Source organism: Oncorhynchus clarkii, chromosome 6 (genome assembly GCF_045791955.1).
Source record: "Oncorhynchus clarkii lewisi isolate Uvic-CL-2024 chromosome 6, UVic_Ocla_1.0, whole genome shotgun sequence".
NCBI classification, from domain to species: Eukaryota; Metazoa; Chordata; class Actinopteri; order Salmoniformes; family Salmonidae; genus Oncorhynchus; species Oncorhynchus clarkii.
In genome coordinates, this window is record NC_092152.1 from 49,287,361 (window position 1) to 49,307,515 (window position 20,155).

Here is a 20,155-nt window from a genome sequence, read left to right on the forward strand (position 1 = left end):
ATGATCTGGCGTCATGGAACAGCCCTTTTCTACTGTTATGAATGGAAATCCTCTTCAGACTATGCATAATGCACTCTGTCATTATGGGGTATTGATGGGTAAAAAATATATACAATTTTAGATTTCAGTCTCTACACAACATTTGGAATAAGTCAAGGGGTATCTATACTTTCTGAAGGCACTGTATACACACTGCTCAAAAAAATAAAAAAAACACTTAAACAACACAATGTAACTCCAAGTCAATCACACTTCTGTGAAATCAAACTGTCCACTTAGGAAGCAACACTGATTGACAAATTTCACATGCTGTTGTGCAAATGGAAGAGACAACAGGTGGAAATTATAGGCAATTAGCAAGACACCCCCAATAAAGGAGTGGTTCTGCAGGTGGTGACCACAGACCACTTCTCAGTTCCTATGCTTCCTGGCTGATGTTTTGGTCACTTTTGAATGCTGGCGGTGCTTTCACTCTAGTGGCAGCATGAGACGGAGTCTACAACCCACACAAGTGGCTCAGGTAGTGCAGCTCATCCAGGATGGCACATCAATGCGAGCTGTGGCAAGAAGGTTTGCTGTGTCTGTCAGCATAGTGTCCAGAGCATGGAGGCGCTACCAGGAGACAGGCCAGTACATCAGGAAACGTGGAGGAGGCCGTAGGAGGGCAACAACCCAGCAGCAGGACCGCTACCTCCGCCTTTGTGCAAGGAGGAGCAGGAGGAGCACTGCCAGAGCCCTGCAAAACGACCGCCAGCAGGCCACAAATGTGCATGTGTCTGCTCAAACGGTCAGAAACGGACTCCATGAGGGTGGCATTTCTTTGGGGGGGCCGCACAGCCCTCCATGCTCTAGCCTGACTGCCATTAGGTACCGAGATGAGATCCTCAGACCCCTTGTGAGACCATATGCTGGTGCGGTTGTCCCTGGGTTCCTCCTAATGCAAGACAATGATAGACCTCATGTGGCTGGAGTGTGTCAGCAGTTCCTGCAAGAGGAAGGCATTGATGCTATGGACTGGCCCGCCCGTTCCCCAGACCTGAATCCAATTTAGCACATCTGGGACATCATGTCTCGCTCCATCCACCAACGCCACGTTCCACCACAGACTGTCCAGGAGTTGGCGGATGCTTTAGTCCAAGTCTGGGAGGAGATCCCTCAGGAGACCATCCGCCACCTCATCAGGAGCATGCCCAAGTGTTGTAGGGAGGTCATACAGGCACGTGGAGGCCACACACACTACTGAGCCTCATTTTGACATGTTTTAAGGACATTATATCAAAGTTGGATCAGCCTGTAGTGTGGTTTTCCACTTTAATTTTGAGTGTGACTCCAAATCCAGATCTCCATGGGTTGATAAATTTGATTTCCATTGATACTTTTTGTGTGATTTTGTTGTCAGCACATTCAACTATGTAAAGAAAAAAGTATTTAATAAGAATATTTAATTCATTCAGATCTAGGATGTGTTATTTTAGTGTTTTTTTTTAGCAGTGTATAATAATAAGACTTATCATTCCATTGGTAATGCCCAACTAGGACTAAATGAAACACTTTTTTAAAATGTTGGTAGTCAAGTATGTGTAATCTCCTATAGTAAAGGGTTCTGGGGCCTGGTGTTTAGCTCCCATACCTGTTCCAAACCACTGCAGAGTGTCTTCTATGTATCCATGCTTTGTGCAGTCAACTAGTATAATTAGTGTTTGTGAAGTAAATATACTGATTATTATTAAGGACTCCTGTCTATGGCTAGTTCTAACTTCTGAGATAGATGAGACTAGAGGTCGACCGATTATGATTTTTCAATGCCGATACCGATTATTGGCGGACCAAAAAAGTCGATACCGATTAATCGGCTGATTTTTTTTTATTTTTATTTGTAATAATGACAATTACAACAATTCTGTATTAACACTTATTTTAACTTAATATAATTAATACATCAATCAAATCAATTTAGCCTCAAGTAAATAATGAAACGTTCAATTTGGTTTAAATAATGCAAAAACAAAGTGTTTGAGAAGAAAGTAAAGGTGCGATATGTGCTATGTAAGAAAGCTAACGTTTGAGTTCCTTGCTCAGAACATGAGAACATATGAAAGCTGGTGGTTCCTTTTAACATGAATCTTCAATATTCCCAGGTAAGAAGTTTTGGGTTGTAGTTATTATAGGAATTATAGGACTATTTCCCTCTATACCATTTGTATTTCATTAACCTTTGACAATTGGATGTTCTTATAGGCACTTTAGTATTGCCAGTGTAACAGTATAGCTTCTGTCCCTCTCCTCGCTCGAACCAGCAACACACCGACAATTAGCGCGTGCTAACTAGCTAGCCATTTCACTTCGGTTACACGAGCCTCATCTTGGGAGTTGATAGGCTTGAAGTCCTAAACAGCGCAATGCTTGACGCACAACGAAGAGCTGCTGGCAAAACGCACGAAAGTGCTGTTTGAATGAATGTTTACGTGCCTGCTTCTGCCTACCACCACTCAGTCAGATACTTAGATACTTGTATGCTTAGTCAGATTATATGCAACGCAGGAAACGCTAGATAATATCTAATAATATCATCAACCATGTGTAGTTAACTAGTGATTATGATTGATTGTTTTTTATAAGATAAGTTTAATGCTAGCTAGCAACTTACCTTGGCTTACTGCATTCGCGTAACAGGCAGTCTCCTTGTGGAGTGCAACGAGAGAGAGACAGGTCTTTATTACGTTGGACTAGTTAACTGTAAGGTTGCAAGATTGGATCCCCCGAGCTGACAAGGTAAAAATCTGTCATTCTGCCCCTGAACAAGACAGTTAACCCACCGTTCCTAGGCCGTAATTGAAAATAAGAATGTGTTCTTCACCGACTTGCCTAAAGGTATTTAGAAAAAAATTAAAACTTGAAATAGGCCCTAATTAATCGGCCATTCCGATTAATCGGTCGACCCCTAGATGAGACACTTCTAAAGTATACATTAATAATTTGTCCTGGCCAGCGTGATAGGCCCACCTCAATTTCTTTTAAGCCAAAGGAATAGGTTCTCTCAGGGTCGATAACAAGGGAAAACAACATTAAAAGCCATCACTGTGTTAACTGAGAATAGTATTTGATTGTTTAGGTATTATAGTATATTAAAGAGACATTTGTTCAACTCTCCATATAATTATCAAATTAAATAAATGCAAACAGATATAGGCCTAACCACTGGAGTAGCTTACAGTTCCGTTGTACTGCACGCAACCACGTGGGGCACTCTCGTCTTGACCCACCGGGGCACAGAGGAGGGCAGATCACTAAAAGCAGGGTGGTATAATTAAGCAATAAGGCCAGAGGAGGTCTGGTATATGGCCAATATAACACAGTTAAGGGCTGTTCTTATGCACAATGCGGAGTGCCTGGATACAGCCTCCCCATTAGCCTTTGTATATTGGCCATAAACCACAAAACCTCTAGGTGCCTTGTTGCTATTGTCAAGTTGTTACCAATGTAATTAGAACAGTAAAACAAAAAAAAATTGGGTCATACCTGTGGTATAGGTCTGATATAAAACTGATTTCAGCCAATCAGCATTCAGGGCTCAAACCACAGAGTTTATAACGACTTCTAACATCAATGGAACATCCATCAGGGCACCGGTAGAGCCAGAGTGCCATTTTATTCACTTGATTTTTCAGAGTTTATCAACTACACGTTCAGTTGGCCTAGCTACATTTCTTGTACATTCCACCTTGGGATTTCGATATAATTATCCAACAAAGAATATGGAAATAATTATTGAAAGGTGCATAATTGTGGGCTTCGTGCACAAAGCCTGCTTGTTTGTCTATCTCTTTTATAAACTCGGTAATTGCCCAAGTTTCTTCAACATTCATTCAATCAATTCATTAACATTATTCATTGTCATTTCTATGGGAGAATAAAAAGAAAAGGATAATCGACACAATGATATCATGTTGCCCACATTGATCACGTATTTTTCAATTAATATATCAATATCCCCGTTATCATGCCTTAATTCAGGCAACAACAACAAAACAAAACAAATGTAAACGGTGTCATAAATGTGTTGGAACTGATGAAAAATATGAACACAGCTATTGATATGATAAAATAAACTAAATACCTGATTTACAGTAAATATTGTTTATTTGGTCCCTACCAATTCAATCGTATCAATAGGACTGGTCTGTAGAAATGCTATATCTGTATATAATTGCCAATTATAGGCCTACAAACAGACATTGTACTACGGGCAGAGAACTATTCACAACTAAAAGGGCTGTGCTCTTGAGGTCTCAGATGAAATAAAGACCATCCAAGCCAAGATATCAGTAAATGTCTGTTAACTGACCACTAGATGGTGCTTGAGTATAGAATATTATCAGGGTGGTGGTCTGCAGAATAAACCCATGGTGAGCTCTGAGTCTGGACCCATTATGAATGCTATGATATGCTGTCATTCTCCTACAGATAATTATGTTTTTATAGCGGCAACAACCTTAAATATATATATATATATATATATATATATATATTTAAAATCACTCAAAGCAAAACGTGCCTATCTGTTTCAAATGATGCTCATCTGATGCCATCTCACCACCTCGTTCAAATAAGAGTCAGTCTCTTGTGTGTTTCAGTGAGTTCCCAAGAGCAAATGAACGACTGCAATCAGGGATTTTAATTTGACTGAGGGCAATGGGTTGTCGGAAGCCACTACACAAACAAGGGAATTGGCATGTTTTGCAGCAAGCTCACCCAAGACTTTATTACAGTGAGTCACAGCATTTGGGTGAAAATGTCAGCGACCTCTGATTTGCATTTCATTCCATTTTGACCATTGAAATCATGTCAAGTTAATCCTTCTGTTATTTAGGCACCTCCATACTCTCTTTATAAGAAAAACAAATAGCATTGTATTGATGTCCATATTCCATTAATAAAACCTTTAACGTTACATTGGGACTTATTGAGGAGTCCTATTACTACCCTTAAAAGTGGGCTGGCTAACAGCTTTCATGAATCAGTGGAAGGTGGGCTGCCTAAAGTAGTCATGTCATTCCCTTCTGCTTTTCAGTGCAGTCAAAGATAATCTATTATATTGGCAAGATAGCCAAGTGACCACTCTAACTATAGAAACACATGTCGTCAATGATTGAAGGTAGGCGAGATCAGGTGGGGCCATTCTAGCCAATGAGAAGGCAGATAGATACGCATGTGAACAACAAACACACGAAGTATTTTTCTCAAAGTTGCCGGAATGCCACATGTATCCATTTACAGTGCCTTTAGAAAGTATTCACACCCTTAACTTTTTCCACATTTTGTTGTATTACAGCCATTTAAAATGTATTGATTTGAGAATATGTGTCACTGATCTACACACAATACCCAATCATGTCAAAGTGGAATTTTGTTCGTAGAACATTTTAGAAAGTAATAAAACATGAAAAGCTATAATGTCTTGAGTCAATAAGTATTCAATTTCTTTGTTATGGCAAGTCTAAATGAGTTCTGGAGTAAAAATGTGCTGCACAAATTGCATAATAAGTTGCATGGACTCATTCCATGTTCAATAATAGTGGTTAACACAGCTGTTCCCAAACTAGGGGTCAGGGTCGCTTGATGTGAAAATGGGGTCACGGGAGAATTTCCAAAATCCTGGAGAAAAAAAAAACATATACAAAACTATATATACATATTATATTACCGTCTTTGTATCTCGAAATCATTGTAATTGGTTAACCATAAAAATCAACCAGATAGTGCCCTTAGATCATGGGAAAAGGCCGCACTTGACTGTTGCACTTGAATCATTCCCAAGATGAATGGCTAGGCCTGCTACACCATATTGACGAAAAACTGATTCCATGGGATCGAATGGTGGGCTTTTGCACAGATGCTCCATCTATGGCGGGACGGCGAGCAGGCCTCTGCACTCTAGTTATGAATGTGTCTCCCTCTGCCATAAGGACGCATTATATGATACACGTAGAGCAACTGGCAGCAAAAGAACTGACCACAGAACTCTGAGATATGCTGCAGTAGGCAACTTCGATTGTTCACTACATCAAACCACATCCACTGAGCGCACGCCTGTTGGCAAAACTATGTGGAGAAATGGGATCAGAGCATGACAATGTTCTATTTTACACCGAGGTTGGGTGGTTATTGAGGGGGAGTGTTGGAAAGATTTTTAGCATTGAGAGAGGAACTGTTGTCATTCACAGTGGACATTTTTTTAAAGACTTGGTTGACTTTCTGTGTAAGAAAATGTGTCTCCTTGCCTATGTAATTTGGTAAACTGAATGAACCGAACACAAGCATGCAGGGGAAATACAAAAACATTCTTTAGATGAGGAGCGAATCAGTGGATTCAGATCAGAGGAAATAATTCTTATTGGAGAGTCTTTCCAAAGCAAACCATGCCCCCTTCCCTAGGCTGTGCACAGAAAACAGCTGTTATTGTCCCACATGAGTGGTGACTGCTCATCTACAACGCCTGGAAGAGCACTTTCCCAGCTAGCAATGAGGAATCAGCCCAGAAGCGGCCCTCTTTAGGGGGGCCGGAACTGATTGAATCTGCCCGGAATCGGGTGTCAGACTCGGCCTGGAATCAAAATGAATGACTGCCCAGAATCGGCCCAAATACATCAGGCTGTTTCCGTCTACCGGAATTCAGCCGACATTTCCGGCATCTTACCAGAATCTCCCCAGAAGCGGCCCGATGCAAATTCTAGAAAATGTAATTAAAATGACCCGATTTAGTAATTTTAAATATTAATATTATACATTTTCTACATACAAATTATACCCCTCAACAAAACATTTTGTGTGGGAGGAAACTGGGAACTCGGAACTGGGAACTCGGAAATCTCAGACTTCTGACTTCGGTGCATTCAAGAAAACTGGAAACTCAGGGGGGAAAAACGAGCTCCGACTGGGATTCTTTTTTTGAATGGTGATCCAACACAGAATTCCAACTCGGGAACTCGGGCCTCTTTCTAGAATTCCCCCCAAATTTCCCAACTGAAGATCACTGATTTAATGATTTGACCTCGTATTCTTCAGAGTTCCCAGTTGTCTTGAAAGTACCATAGAACTCATGGAATACAACTATATGCACATGCAAAATCCTAGAAGAATACCTGCTTCAGTCTCCTTTCCAACAGACACAGCAATAAATTCAATAATATACAGTGCCTTGCGAAAGTATTCGGCCCCCTTGAACTTTGCGACCTTTTGCCACATTTCAGGCTTCATACATAAAGATATAAAACTGTATTTTTTTGTGAAGAATCAACAACAAGTGGGACACAATCATGAAGTGGAACGACATTTATTGGATATTTCAAACTTTTTTAACAAATCAAAAACTGAAAAATTGGGCGTGCAAAATTATTCAGCCCCCTTAAGTTAATACTCTGTAGCGCCACCTTTTGCCTCGATTACAGCTGTAAGTCGCTTGGGGTATGTCTCTATCAGTTTTGCACATCGAGAGACTGACATTTTTTCCCATTCCTCCTTGCAAAACAGCTCGAGCTCAGTGAGGTTGGATGGAGAGCATTTGTGAACAGCAGTTTTCAGTTCTTTCCACAGATTCTCGATTGGATTCAGGTCTGGACTTTGACTTGGCCATTCTAACACCTGGATATGTTTATTTTTGAACCATTCCATTGTAGATTTTGCTTTATGTTTTGGATCATTGTCTTGTTGGAAGACAAATCTCCGTCCCAGTCTCAGGTCTTTTGCAGACTCCATCAGGTTTTCTTCCAGAATGGTCCTGTATTTGGCTCCATCCATCTTCCCATCAATTTTAACCATCTTCCCTGTCCCTGCTGAAGAAAAGCAGGCCCAAACCATGATGCTGCCACCACCATGTTTGACAGTGGGGATGGTGTGTTCAGGGTGATGAGCTGTGTTGCTTTTACGCCAAACATAACGTTTTGCATTGTTGCCAAAAAGTTCAATTTTGGTTTCATCTGACCAGAGCACCTTCTTCCACATTTTTGGTGTGTCTCCCAGGTGGCTTGTGGCAAACTTTAAACGACACTTTTTATGGATATCTTTAAGAAATGGCTTTCTTCTTGCCAATCTTCCATAAAGGCCAGATTTGTGCAATATACGACTGATTGTTGTCCTATGGACAGAGTCTCCCACCTCAGCTGTAGATCTCTGCAGTTCATCCAGAGTGATCATGGGCCTCTTGGCTGCATCTCTGATCAGTCTTCTCCTTGTATGAGCTGAAAGTTTAGAGGGACGGCCAGGTCTTGGTAGATTTGCAGTGGTCTGATACTCCTTCCATTTCAATATTATCGCTTGCACAGTGCTCCTTGGGATGTTTAAAGCTTGGGAAATCTTTTTGTATCCAAATCCGGCTTTAAACTTCTTCACAACAGTATCTCGGACCTGCCTGGTGTGTTCCTTGTTCTTCATGATGCTCTCTGCGCTTTTGACGGACCTCTGAGACTATCACAGTGCAGGTGCATTTATACGGAGACTTGATTACACACAGGTGGATTGTATTTATCATCATTAGTCATTTAGGTCAACATTGGATCATTCATAGATCCTCACTGAACTTCTGGAGAGAGTTTGCTGCACTGAAAGTAAAGGGGCTGAATAATTTTGCACGCCCAATTTTTCTGTTTTTGATTTGTTAAAAAAGTTTGAAATATCCAATAAATGTCGTTCCACTTCATGATTGTGTCCCACTTGTTGTTGATTCTTCATAAAAAAATACAGTTTTATATCTTTATGTTTGAAGCCTGAAATGTGGCAAAAGGTCGCAAAGTTCAAGGGGGCCGAATACTTTCGCAAGGCACTGTAATTCATATTAAAGTACAAGGTTGCTGCAGTTTGCAGGGTTTTCATCTTCGCAAGGGCTTGGAGTTTTTCCAGAATTTATTTGAAACCATGTGACCAGTTTAGATACTATCTGTATACATACAGTTCGAAGTGGAAAGTTTACATACACTTAGGTTGGAGTCATTAAATCTCAATTTTCAACCACTCAACAAATTTCTTGTTAACAAACTCTAGTTTTGGCAAGTTGGTTAGGACATCTACTTTGTGCATGACACAAGTAATTTTTCCAACAATTGTTCACAGACAGATTATTTAACTTATAATTCACTGTATCACAATTCCAGTGTGTCAGAAGTTTACATACACTATGTTGACTGTGCCTTTAAACAGCTTGGAAAATTCCAGAAAATTATGTCATGGCTTTAGAAGCTTCTGATAGGCTAATTGGCATCATTTGAGTCAATTGGAGGTGTACCTGTGGATGTATTTCAAGGCCTACCGTCAAACTCAGTGCCTCTTTGCTTGACATCATGAGAAAATCTAAAGAAATCAGCCAAGACCTCAGAAAAAAATGGTAGACCTCCACAAGTCATACCGCTCAGGAAGGAGACGCATTCTGTCTCCTAGAGATTAACATACTTTGCTGTGAAAAGTGCAAATCAATCCCAGAACAACAGCAAAGGACCTTGTGAAGATGCTGGAGGAAACAGGTACAAAAGTATCTATATCCACAGCAAAACGAGTCCTATATCAACATAACCTGAAAGGCCGCTCAGCAAGGAAGAAGCCACTGCTCCAAAACCGCCATAAATAAGCCAGACTACGGTTTGCAACTACACATGGGGACAAAGATTGGACTTTTGGAGAAATGTCCTCTGGTCTGATGAAACAAAAATAGAACTGTTTGGCCATAATGACCATTGTTATGTTTGGAGTAAAAAGGGAGAGGCTTGCAAGCTGAAGAACACCATCCCAACCGTGAAGCACGGGGGTGGCAGCATCATGTTATGGGGGTGCTTGCTGCAGGAGTGACTGGTGCACTTCACAAAATAGATGGTATCATGAGGAACGAAAATGATGTGGATATATTGAAGAAACATCTCAAGACACCAGTCAGGAAGTTAAAGCTTGGTCGCAAATGGGTCTTCCAAATGAACAATGACCCCAAGCATACTTCCAAAGTTGTGGCAAAATGGCTTAAGGACAACAAAGTCAAGGTATTGGAGTGGTCATCACAAAGCCCTGACCTAAATCCCATAGAATTCTTGTGGGCAGAACTGAAAAAGCGTGTTCTAGCTAGGAGGCCTACAAACCTGACTCTGTTACACCAGCTCTGTCAGGAGGAATGGGCCAAAATTCACACAACCCATTGTTTGCGAATTAACTCAAGTTTACGGACAATGTCAAATGTGATATGGCGACGCACCTGAGTGAACTGGGTGCGGAATTACGTAGGTACGTTCCTGAAATGGACGACACAAACTGGATTCGTTATGCCCTGCCTCCAGTCCACTTACTGATATCTGAACAAGAGAGCCTAATCGAAATTGCAACAAGCGGTTCTGTGAAAATATAATTTAATCAGAAGCCACTGCCAGATTTCTGGATAGAATTTCAGAGTTTCTTGCCTTGGCGAATTGCGCTATTAAGACACTGATGCCCTTTGCAACCATGTCCCTATGTGAGAGTGGATTATCGGCCCTCACTAGCATGAAAACTAAATACAGGCACAGACTGTGTGTGGAAAATGATTTAAGACTGAGACTCTTTTCAATACAACCCAACATTGCAGAGTTATGTGCATCCTTCCAAGCACACCCTTCTCATTAACCTGTGGTAAGTTATTCACAATTTTCAATTAACAAATACAGTTTTATATGTAAGATGGCCAAATAAAGAGCAATTTTTTGATTATTATTATTATTCTATTATTATTTGTGCCCTAGTCCTATAAGAGTTCTTTGTCACTTCCCACGAGCCAGGTTGTGACGACAACTCACACTCATTCTTATGTTTAATAAATGTATCATATAGTGTGTGTGTGGCAGGCTTACAATGATGGAAAAAAACAACATTTGAGAGTGCTCTGACCCTGGTGCTTCAATCAAAGCCTATTGGAGGATTTATAACTGACTTTTTCCAACTTAACATAGGTACATTAGATCCCCTTATTGTATGGGACACTTACATGTGCCTTTAGAGGCCATGCAATTTAGTACTCATCTCTAAAACAAAACCAATTTAGGTCAAAAGAGTCCATATTAACAAGAGAAATGGAAGGACTAACAGTACATATATCTAGCAATAAAAACTGTGCCATAGAGGCTCAGAATAAGTTAGAAGAAAAAGAAATGGAGGAACTTATTCAAGAAATACGGGATGGAATATGGGGAAAAATGCACCAAATATTTGTTTTGTGTTCAACATAGAATGCTACCAAAAATAATTTACTGAAACCTGTTAAAAAGGGAGTCGCCCATGATTCACCAAACAATATTATGAAAGAGGAAGTAAAGTACTTTAAGCATATGTTTTCATTTTCAGCATCCACCTCCACTAACTGAAGCTAATTGTATGGGATTTTCTATTAATAATGTAAAATTAACATCTGTACAGAAAGACTCAATGTGAAGGCCAAATTACAGAGGAGGAACTTCTTTATGCAATTCAAGCTTTTAAGTCCAGGAAAACTCCAGGGCTGGATGGCATACTAGTGGAAGTATACCAAACCTTTTTTGACATACTCAGAGGACTGTTATTAGCTTTTTTTTTTATCAGACACTCAATAAGAAGGTCTGATTTCACTATTATTGAAACAGGATCTAAGTGGTAAATATAAAGATCCAGTCCATAAAAAAAATTGGTGGCCCCTCCTAGCAAAAACTTCTAGCAAAATGCATATAATTAAAATATAAAATATATAATTATAATATAAAATATAATTAAAAAGGTATTGTTGGATATTATTCATCCTAATCAGACAGGTTTTTTACATGGACGATACATTGGAGATAATATAAGACAAGTACTGGAAACAATAGAACACTATGAAAAATCAGGGAAACCAGGCCTCGTAGTCATAGCTGACTTTGAAAAGGCTTTTGATAAATGCCTAAATAAATATATAAATGCCTGGAATATTTAAATTTTGCAGAATATCTTATAAAATGGGTTAAAGTTATGTATAGTAACCCTTGGTGTAAAATAGTAAATAAAGGCTACTTCTCAGAAAGTTTTAAACTGTCAAGAGGAGTAAAACAAGGTTGTCCACTATCGGCATATCTATTTATTATTGCCATCGAAATGTTAGTTGTTAAAATCCAACAGATCCAACAACAACAATATCAAGGGGATAGAAATTCAGGGCTTAAAAGCAAAAGTGTTATTGTATGCTGATGGTTCATGTTTTCTTTTAAATCCACAATTTGGATCCCTCCACAGCCTCAGAGGATCTAGATACTTTTCTAACCTCTCTGGATTACAACAAAAGTATGATAATATTACACATTGGATCACAAACAAATAAAACTTTTACATTAATGTGTAGTTTACCAATAAAATGGTCTGACAGTGATGTGGACATACTCGGTATACATATCCCGAAAGAAATGATCTCACTCCAATGCATTTTTAAAGAACGTTAGCAAAAATAGATAAGATCTTGCTACCATGTTAAGGAAAATACCTGTATATTTGTGGAAAAATAACCCCGATTAACTCTTTAGTCATATCCCAGTTTACCTAGCAGCCTGTTTTTCTTTTAATTACACGAGAAAAAAATTATCAATTTTATTTGGATTAGCAAACCAGACAAAATTAAAAGTGCTTTAGGACTAGTATATAATAAATATGATAATGAATATGAATATATATATGAATATATATAATGAATATGAATTTGGAGGCCAGAAATGATAAAATATTAAAGCATTAGACCTCTCACTAAAGGCGTCAGCCATACTAAAGTTATACTAAAATCCAAACTGGTTCTCTAGAAAATTAGTAAGAATGTCTCACCCCATGTTCAAGAATGGCCTTTTTTCCTTTTGTCACGCCCTGGTCTAAGTATTTTGTGTTTTTCTTCATGTATTGGGTCAGGCCAGGGTGTGGCATGGGTTTTTGTATGTGGTGTGTATGTATGGGGATTGTAGCTAGTGGGGTGTTCTAGCTAAGTCTATGGCTGTCTGAAGTGGTTCTCAATCAGAGGCAGGTGTTTATCGTTGTCTCTGATTGGGAACCATATTTAGGCAGCCATGTTCTTTGAGTTTGTCTTGGGTGATTGTCCTGAGTGTCTTGATGTCCTTGTTTGATGTTAGTTGACACAAGTATAGGCTGTTTTCGTTTATTGTTTTGTAGTGTTCGTGTTTAGTCGTGTTTACGTTTGTTTAAATAAACATGGATCGCAATCGACACGCTGCAGTTTGGTCCGACTCTCCTTCACTATATGAAAACCGTTACAGAATCACCCACCACCAACGGACCAAGCAGCGTGTTAACAGGCAGGAGCCACAGGAGAGGCAGCAGGAAAAGCAGCAGCTGCAGTGGGAGAGGCTGCACCACCTGGAGAAATGGACATGGGATGAAGAACTGGACGGTAAAGGACCCTGGGCTCAGCCTGGAGAATATCGCCGCCCCAAGGAAGAACTGGAGGCGGCGAAAGCTGAGAGGCGCAGATATGAGGAGGCAGCACGGCGTAGCGGATGGAAGCCTGAGAATCAGCCCCAAAAATGTCTTGGGGGGGGGGGGGGGGGCTCAGGGAGAGTGTGGCAGAGTCAGGAGTCAGACCTGAGCCAACTCTCCCTGTTTATCGTGAGGAGCCAAGGAGGAGACCAGAACCAGAGCCGGTGTTGGAGGTGAGCGAAACAGAGACTGTGAAGGAGTTAATGGGGAAGTTGGAGGAGAGAGAAATGAGGGAGTTGCTGTGTTGGTGCTTTTTGCATGGAATTCACCCGACGGAACGTGTCGGGGATTTGATGGCACCTGGGTTAGCGCTCCATACTCGTCCTGAGGTGCGTGTTAGTTGGCTGGTGAAGTCGGTGCCAGCCTCACGCACCAGGCCTCCTGTGCACATCCCTAGCCTTGCACGTCCTGTGCCAACACTGCTCTCAAGATCTCCAGTACGCCTTCACGGTCTAGCCCATCCTGTGCCACCTCCACACTCCAGTCCTCCGGAAGCAGCTCCCCGCACCAGGCTTCCTGTGCGTGTCCTCGATCCAGTACCACCAGTTCCAGCACCACGCACCAGGCCTTCAGTGCGCCTCGCCTGTTTAGCGCAGCCAGAGCCTTTCTCCTCTACAGCGCTGCCGGAGCCTCCCGCCTGTTTAGCGCAGCCAGAGCTTTTCTCCTCTCCTGCGCTGCCGGAGTCTCCCGCCTGTTTAGCGCAGCCAGAGCCTCTCTCCTCTCCTGCGCTGCCGGAGTCTCCCGCCTGTTCAGCGCAGCCAGAGCTGCCAGCCTGCATGGAGCAGCCAGAGCTGCCAGCCTGCATGGAGCAGCCAGAGCTGCCAGCCTGCATGGAGCAGCCAGAGCTGCCAGCCTGCATGGAGCAGCCAGAGCTGCCAGCCTGCATGGAGCAGCCAGAGCTGCCAGCCTGCATGGAGCAGCCAGAGCTGCCAGCCTGCATGGAGCAGCCAGAGCTGTCAGTCTGCATGAAGCAGCCAGAGCTGTCAGTCTGCATGGAGCAGCCAGAGCTGTCAGTCTGCATGGAGCAGCCAGAGCTGTCAGTCTGCATGAAGCAGCCCGAGCTGCCAGTCTGCAAGGAGCTGCCAGTCTGCAAGGAGCTGCCAGTCTGCAAGGAGCTGCCAGTCTGCAAGGAGCTGCCAGTCTGCAAGGAGCTGCCAGTCTGCAAGGAGCTGTCAGTCTGCAAGGAGCTGTCAGTCTGTAAGGAGCTGCCAGTCTGCAAGAAGCCACCAGAGCTGTCAGCCTACATGGAGCAGCCAGAGCCGCCAGTCAGCATGGAGCAGCCAGAGCCGCCAGACAGTATGGAGCAGCCAGATCTTTCAGTCTGCCAGGATCCGCCAGTCAGCCAGACTCTTCCAGATCTGCCAGTCAGCCAGACTCTTCCAGATCTGCCAGTCAGCCAGACTCTTCCAGATCCGCCAGTCAGCCAGACTCTTCCAGATCCGCCAGTCAGCCAGACTCTTCCAGATCCGCCAGTCAGCCAGACTCTTCCAGATCCGCCAGTCAGCCAGACTCTTCCAGATCCGCCAGTCAGCCAGACTCTTCCAGATCCGCCAGTCAGCCAGACTCTTCCAGATCCGCCAGTCAGCCAGACTCTTCCAGATCCGCCAGTCAGCCAGACTCTTCCAGATCCGCCAGTCAGCCAGACTCTTCCAGATCCGCCAGTCAGCCAGACTCTTCCAGATCCGCCAGTCAGCCAGACTCTTCCAGATCCGCCAGTCAGCCAGACTCTTCCAGATCCGCCAGTCAGCCAGACTCTTCCAGATCCGCCAGTCAGCCAGACTCTTCCAGATCCGCCAGTCAGCCAGACTCTTCCAGATCCGCCAGTCAGCCAGACTCTTCCAGATCCGCCAGTCAGCCAGACTCTGCCAGTCAGCCAGACTCTGCCAGTCAGCCAGACTCTGCCAGATCTGCCAGTCAGCCAGACTCTGCCAGATCTGCCAGTCAGCCAGACTCTGCCAGATCTGCCAGTCAGCCAGACTCTGCCAGATCTGCCAGTCAGCCAGACTCTTCCAGATCTGCCAGTCAGCCAGACTCTTCCAGATCTGCCAGTCAGCCAGACTCTTCCAGATCTGCCAGTCAGCCAGAATCTTCCAGATCCGCCAGTCAACCAGACTCTTCCAGATCCGCCAGTCAACCAGACTCTTCCAGATCCGCCAGTCAACCAGACTCTTCCAGATCCGCCAGTCAACCAGACTTTTCCAGATCCGCCAGTCGGCCAGGATCTGCCAGTCGGCCAGGATCTGCCAGTCGGCCAGGATCTGCCAGTCGGCCAGGATCTGCCAGTCGGCCAGGATCTGCCAGTCGGCCAGGATCTGCCAGTCGGCCAGGATCTGCCAGTCAGCCAGGATCTGCTAAAACCACCAGCCAGCCAGGATCTGGTAGATCTACCTACCTGCCTGAGCTTTCTCTCACTCCCGAGCTTTCTCTCACTCCCGAGCTTTCTCTCACTCCCGAGCTTTCTCTCACTCCCGAGCTTTCTCTCACTCCCGAGCTTTCTCTCACTCCCGAGCTTTCTCTCACTCCCGAGCTTTCCCTCAGTCCCGAGCTTCCCCTCAGTCCCGAGCTTCCCCTCATTCCCGATCTGCTCCTCAGTCCAGTGGGGTTCTGGGTGAGGACTACTAGGCTATGGTCGGCGGCGAGGGTGGACTATCCAGGGATGCGAGGAGAGGGGACTAAGACATTGACTGAGTGGGGTCCACGTCCTGCGCCGGAGCCGCCACCATGGACAGACGCCCACCCGGACCCTCCCTATTGTTTTGAGGTGCGTTCGGGAGACCGCACCTTAGGGGGGGGGGGGGGGGTTCTGTCACGCCCTGGTCTAAGTATTTTGTGTTTTTCTTCATGTATTGGGTCAGGCCAGGGTGTGGCATGGGTTTTTGTATGTGGTGTGTATGTATGGGGATTGTAGCTAGTGGGGTGTTCTAGCTAAGTCTATGGCTGTCTGAAGTGGTTCTCAATCAGAGGCAGGTGTTTATCGCTGTCTCTGATTGGGAACCATATTTAGGCAGCCATATTCTTTGAGTTTGTCGTGGGTGATTGTCCTGAGTGTCTTGATGTCCTTGTTTGATGTTAGTTGACACAAGTATAGGCGGTTTTCGGTTTTCGTTTTGTTTATTGTTTTGTAGTGTTCGTGTTTAGTCGTGTTTACGTTTGTTTAAATAAACATGGATCGCAATCGACACGCTGCAGTTTGGTCCGACTCTCCTTCACTATATGAAAACCGTTACACCTTTATTCAGATTACAACCTCTCACATTTGGTTATTTGAAAATTAAATAATCTCCAAAATATCGCAGTTTTTAAAACAAGCCATAGCAAGTTGGTTGCAATTTCAGTTTAATCCACCAGAAAAGACAGAACAAATAAAAAAACATTATTTTTCAATAAAATGTATAATATTTGTAAATTATATCATAAATAGGACTGGTGGAGTTGTCACACATGCAGCTAACAAAAATATATACAGTGGGGCAAAAAAGTATTTAGTCAGCCACCAATATTGTGCAAGTTCTCCCACTTAAGAAGATGAGAGAGGCCTGTAATTCATCATAGGTACACTTCAACTATGACAGACAAAATGAGGAAAAACAATCCAGAAAATCACATTTTAGGATTTTTAAGGAATTTATTTGCAAATTATGGCTGAAAATAAGTATTTGGTCAATAACAAAAGTTTATCTCAATACTTTTATATACCCTTTGTTGGCAATGACAGAGGTCAAACGTACCCAAAATTACAACCAACTAATTGCAGCATTAATGCAATTGGAAGAGGCAAGTGGAAGGAGGGAAAAGTAAGGAACTTGTCTGTCAGCCCTGCATTAAAGACCAAAATTGGTTAAAGATAGTGATAAATTAAAAAGTATACCAATTTAAGGACCAAAAATTGACATCTTTGCCATATAGATTGCAAAGTAGTTTGGAAGAGATTTTCGAGGTACCGATTCTATTGCACGTGGTACGCAATTCAAAAGGCACTCGCACATCTGAGCAATCTTATTTGCAGGTGCATGGCAACAGTTGAACAAGATGTAGGATAAAGGAAACCGCACACTGCTCTTGATTATATCACTGATATTTAATAAGCTTACGTATCGGCCTCACGGCCTTCGTCAGAGCTTTTGTGAATGTTTTGAAATTAGCATCCTTATGTAGACCTAGGCCCACCCACATCCGTTCCACACATCAAAAGGGGTTGGAGGCAAAGGAAAAACAAATAAGTGCTACCAAATATGAATAGCAAGTTGTCATTAATCATTGGGTACATCGTACGAAAAACATCAGAGTAATCTTAAATAGGCACATAATTCATAAAATTCACAACATAACATACATAGGCATTTCATCATTAAGTCCTATAGGAAATAATGCCTGGAGGGTGAAAATCCAAAAACATTCTCTTTTACTCAGAGTAAAGGTGCTCAGACTAGTCCTAATCTCTTGGCGCTTCTTGGTGTCCACCCTCTGTCGATGTATAGATTCTCACTGTTCTGGTGCCATACCCTAGTTACTGCAACTACTCAGTCCCCGTTATCTGTTATTGTTTTATTCAGTATTTTCTAATTCAATCAAACCTTGTGATGACCCTCCCCTCCCTGTACCTGATTAATCACAACTTTGTAAGATACAGCAAGTCACACCATGTGGTCAATATTGTCACATACAAACACAAGGACAAAGCATCTGCTGGGCTGTTATCTATAGTTTTGTAACATGCAGCAGTCTCAGCATGTTGCTCGGTCCTTGACACACACACACACACACACACAGACAACTGCTGTTCAAACAATTCAATCTTATGTGATATAGTAGTGGGTTATAGAGTATAGACATAAATCCTCACACTCCCCTGTCTGATATCTTAACTTTCTCTATGCCACAAAATCTATAGGTAGAAATGTCATGCTTTAGGTCATTAAATGTACTGCAACTGGATAATCCCTGTCATTTCTCCTGTTTGAACTTTTATGTTCATTAATTCTCTGTTTGAGAGAGCGGGAGGTTTTACCGACATAGCAGAGCCCACATGGACATGTAATAATGTAAATAACATGGATGGTGGAACACGTAATAATGTCATTTATTTCAAACCGTTTTCCTGTGTGTGGGTGGAAGAAATATTCACACTTAATCATATTGTTGCACTGTGCGTATCCTCTGCATTTATAGCTACCATTTGGTAGAGGGCGTAAAAGAGCCTGGCTGATTTTATTTTGTGGCTGGCAGTTGGCATGAACCAATTTATCACATAAATTGCGAACTCTCCTATACACAATAAGTGGTGGATTTTTAAATTCAGCCGTCAAAGCTGGGTCCGATGATAAAATATGCCAGTGTTTCTTGACCACACCTCCCACTTTTCGCGAGTTCAAAATATATGTAGTTGTGAACATTACGGAGTGTTCTTTAGCTTTGACGGGTCTTTCTGTAATAGTTAATCTCGTGTTTTCCCTAATGCCAAATTTAAGAGCTTCATCCACACATTGTGGCGAATAGCCTCTCCTTATAAACAAACCTAATGTGCATCTCCGCTGCTTTTTAGGTTTGTGTAATTTCGGTAAAATGTACAGGCATGGACGTATGGCACATTTGCAGCAAAGATATTCGGGTTTTGAGATAAAATGGTTTAACATGGTTTGCTCCAGATTAGAGCATATGTCCCTTTGGAACACCTGTGTGGGATCAACACTCAGTTTTCTATAGAAACGTTCATTACTGAGTTGTCTCTGAATTTCTTTATATTTTTCATAGTCTAAAACAACCACAGCACCCCCCTTGTCTGCAGGTTTAATAACCAAAGATGAATCTTTCATTAATTCATTAAGTGCCTGTTCTTCTGTTCTAGTGAGATTCCTCTGAATGTGGTTTGTTTGTATCGTATATACTGACATGGTTTCTTGTTCGACTAACCTACAATAGGTATTAATTGAGGAGTTGTTAACCATGGGACAGAATTTGCTTTTGGGCTTAAAATGGGTACCAGTTATTTGATGTGTTTCTAGGCCCGAAACAGTGTTTTGCGAAAACGCATGCTTAAATGTAATCTTGCGAAATAATTTAAACAGATCTACTTTCGTATCGAATGGTTTAACTGTACATGTAGGTACAAAAGAGAGGCCCTTAGATAAGACTGAGTCTTGAGCGTCAGTAAGGTCTTTTTTGGAGAGGTTAATTACGGTGTCCTGCTGTAGCTCCGTGTCCATGGCCTGTGTTCCTGGTCTCCTCTTCGACCACTTGCCTTTCCTACATCGTTTATTTTATTTCGTGTAGCCTTGTGTTGCTTCCGGGCAACAAAAAAATGACTGTGTGCCATGGTCGCTGGAGTCACTGTCTGTAGGGAATTCGCTCTCGGTGGATACCTCTGTGTCCAAGTTTCCATTGTCCTCCCGTCATTTAGGTCATTAAAATGTACTGCGACGGGATAATCTCTGTCGTTTCTCCTGATTGAACTGTTATGTTCACAAATTCTCTGTTTGAGAGAGCGGGAGGTTATGACCGATACGCAAAACAACGGCGGATTCCCAAACGCACAATTTTTTTTACATTTAAATAATTAGGGGAAATTCTTACATCCAATAGAATGTTATATACAGTTGAAGTCGGAAGTTTGCATACACTTATGTTGAAGTCATTAAAACTCATTTTTCAACCACTCCACAAATGTCTTGTTAAA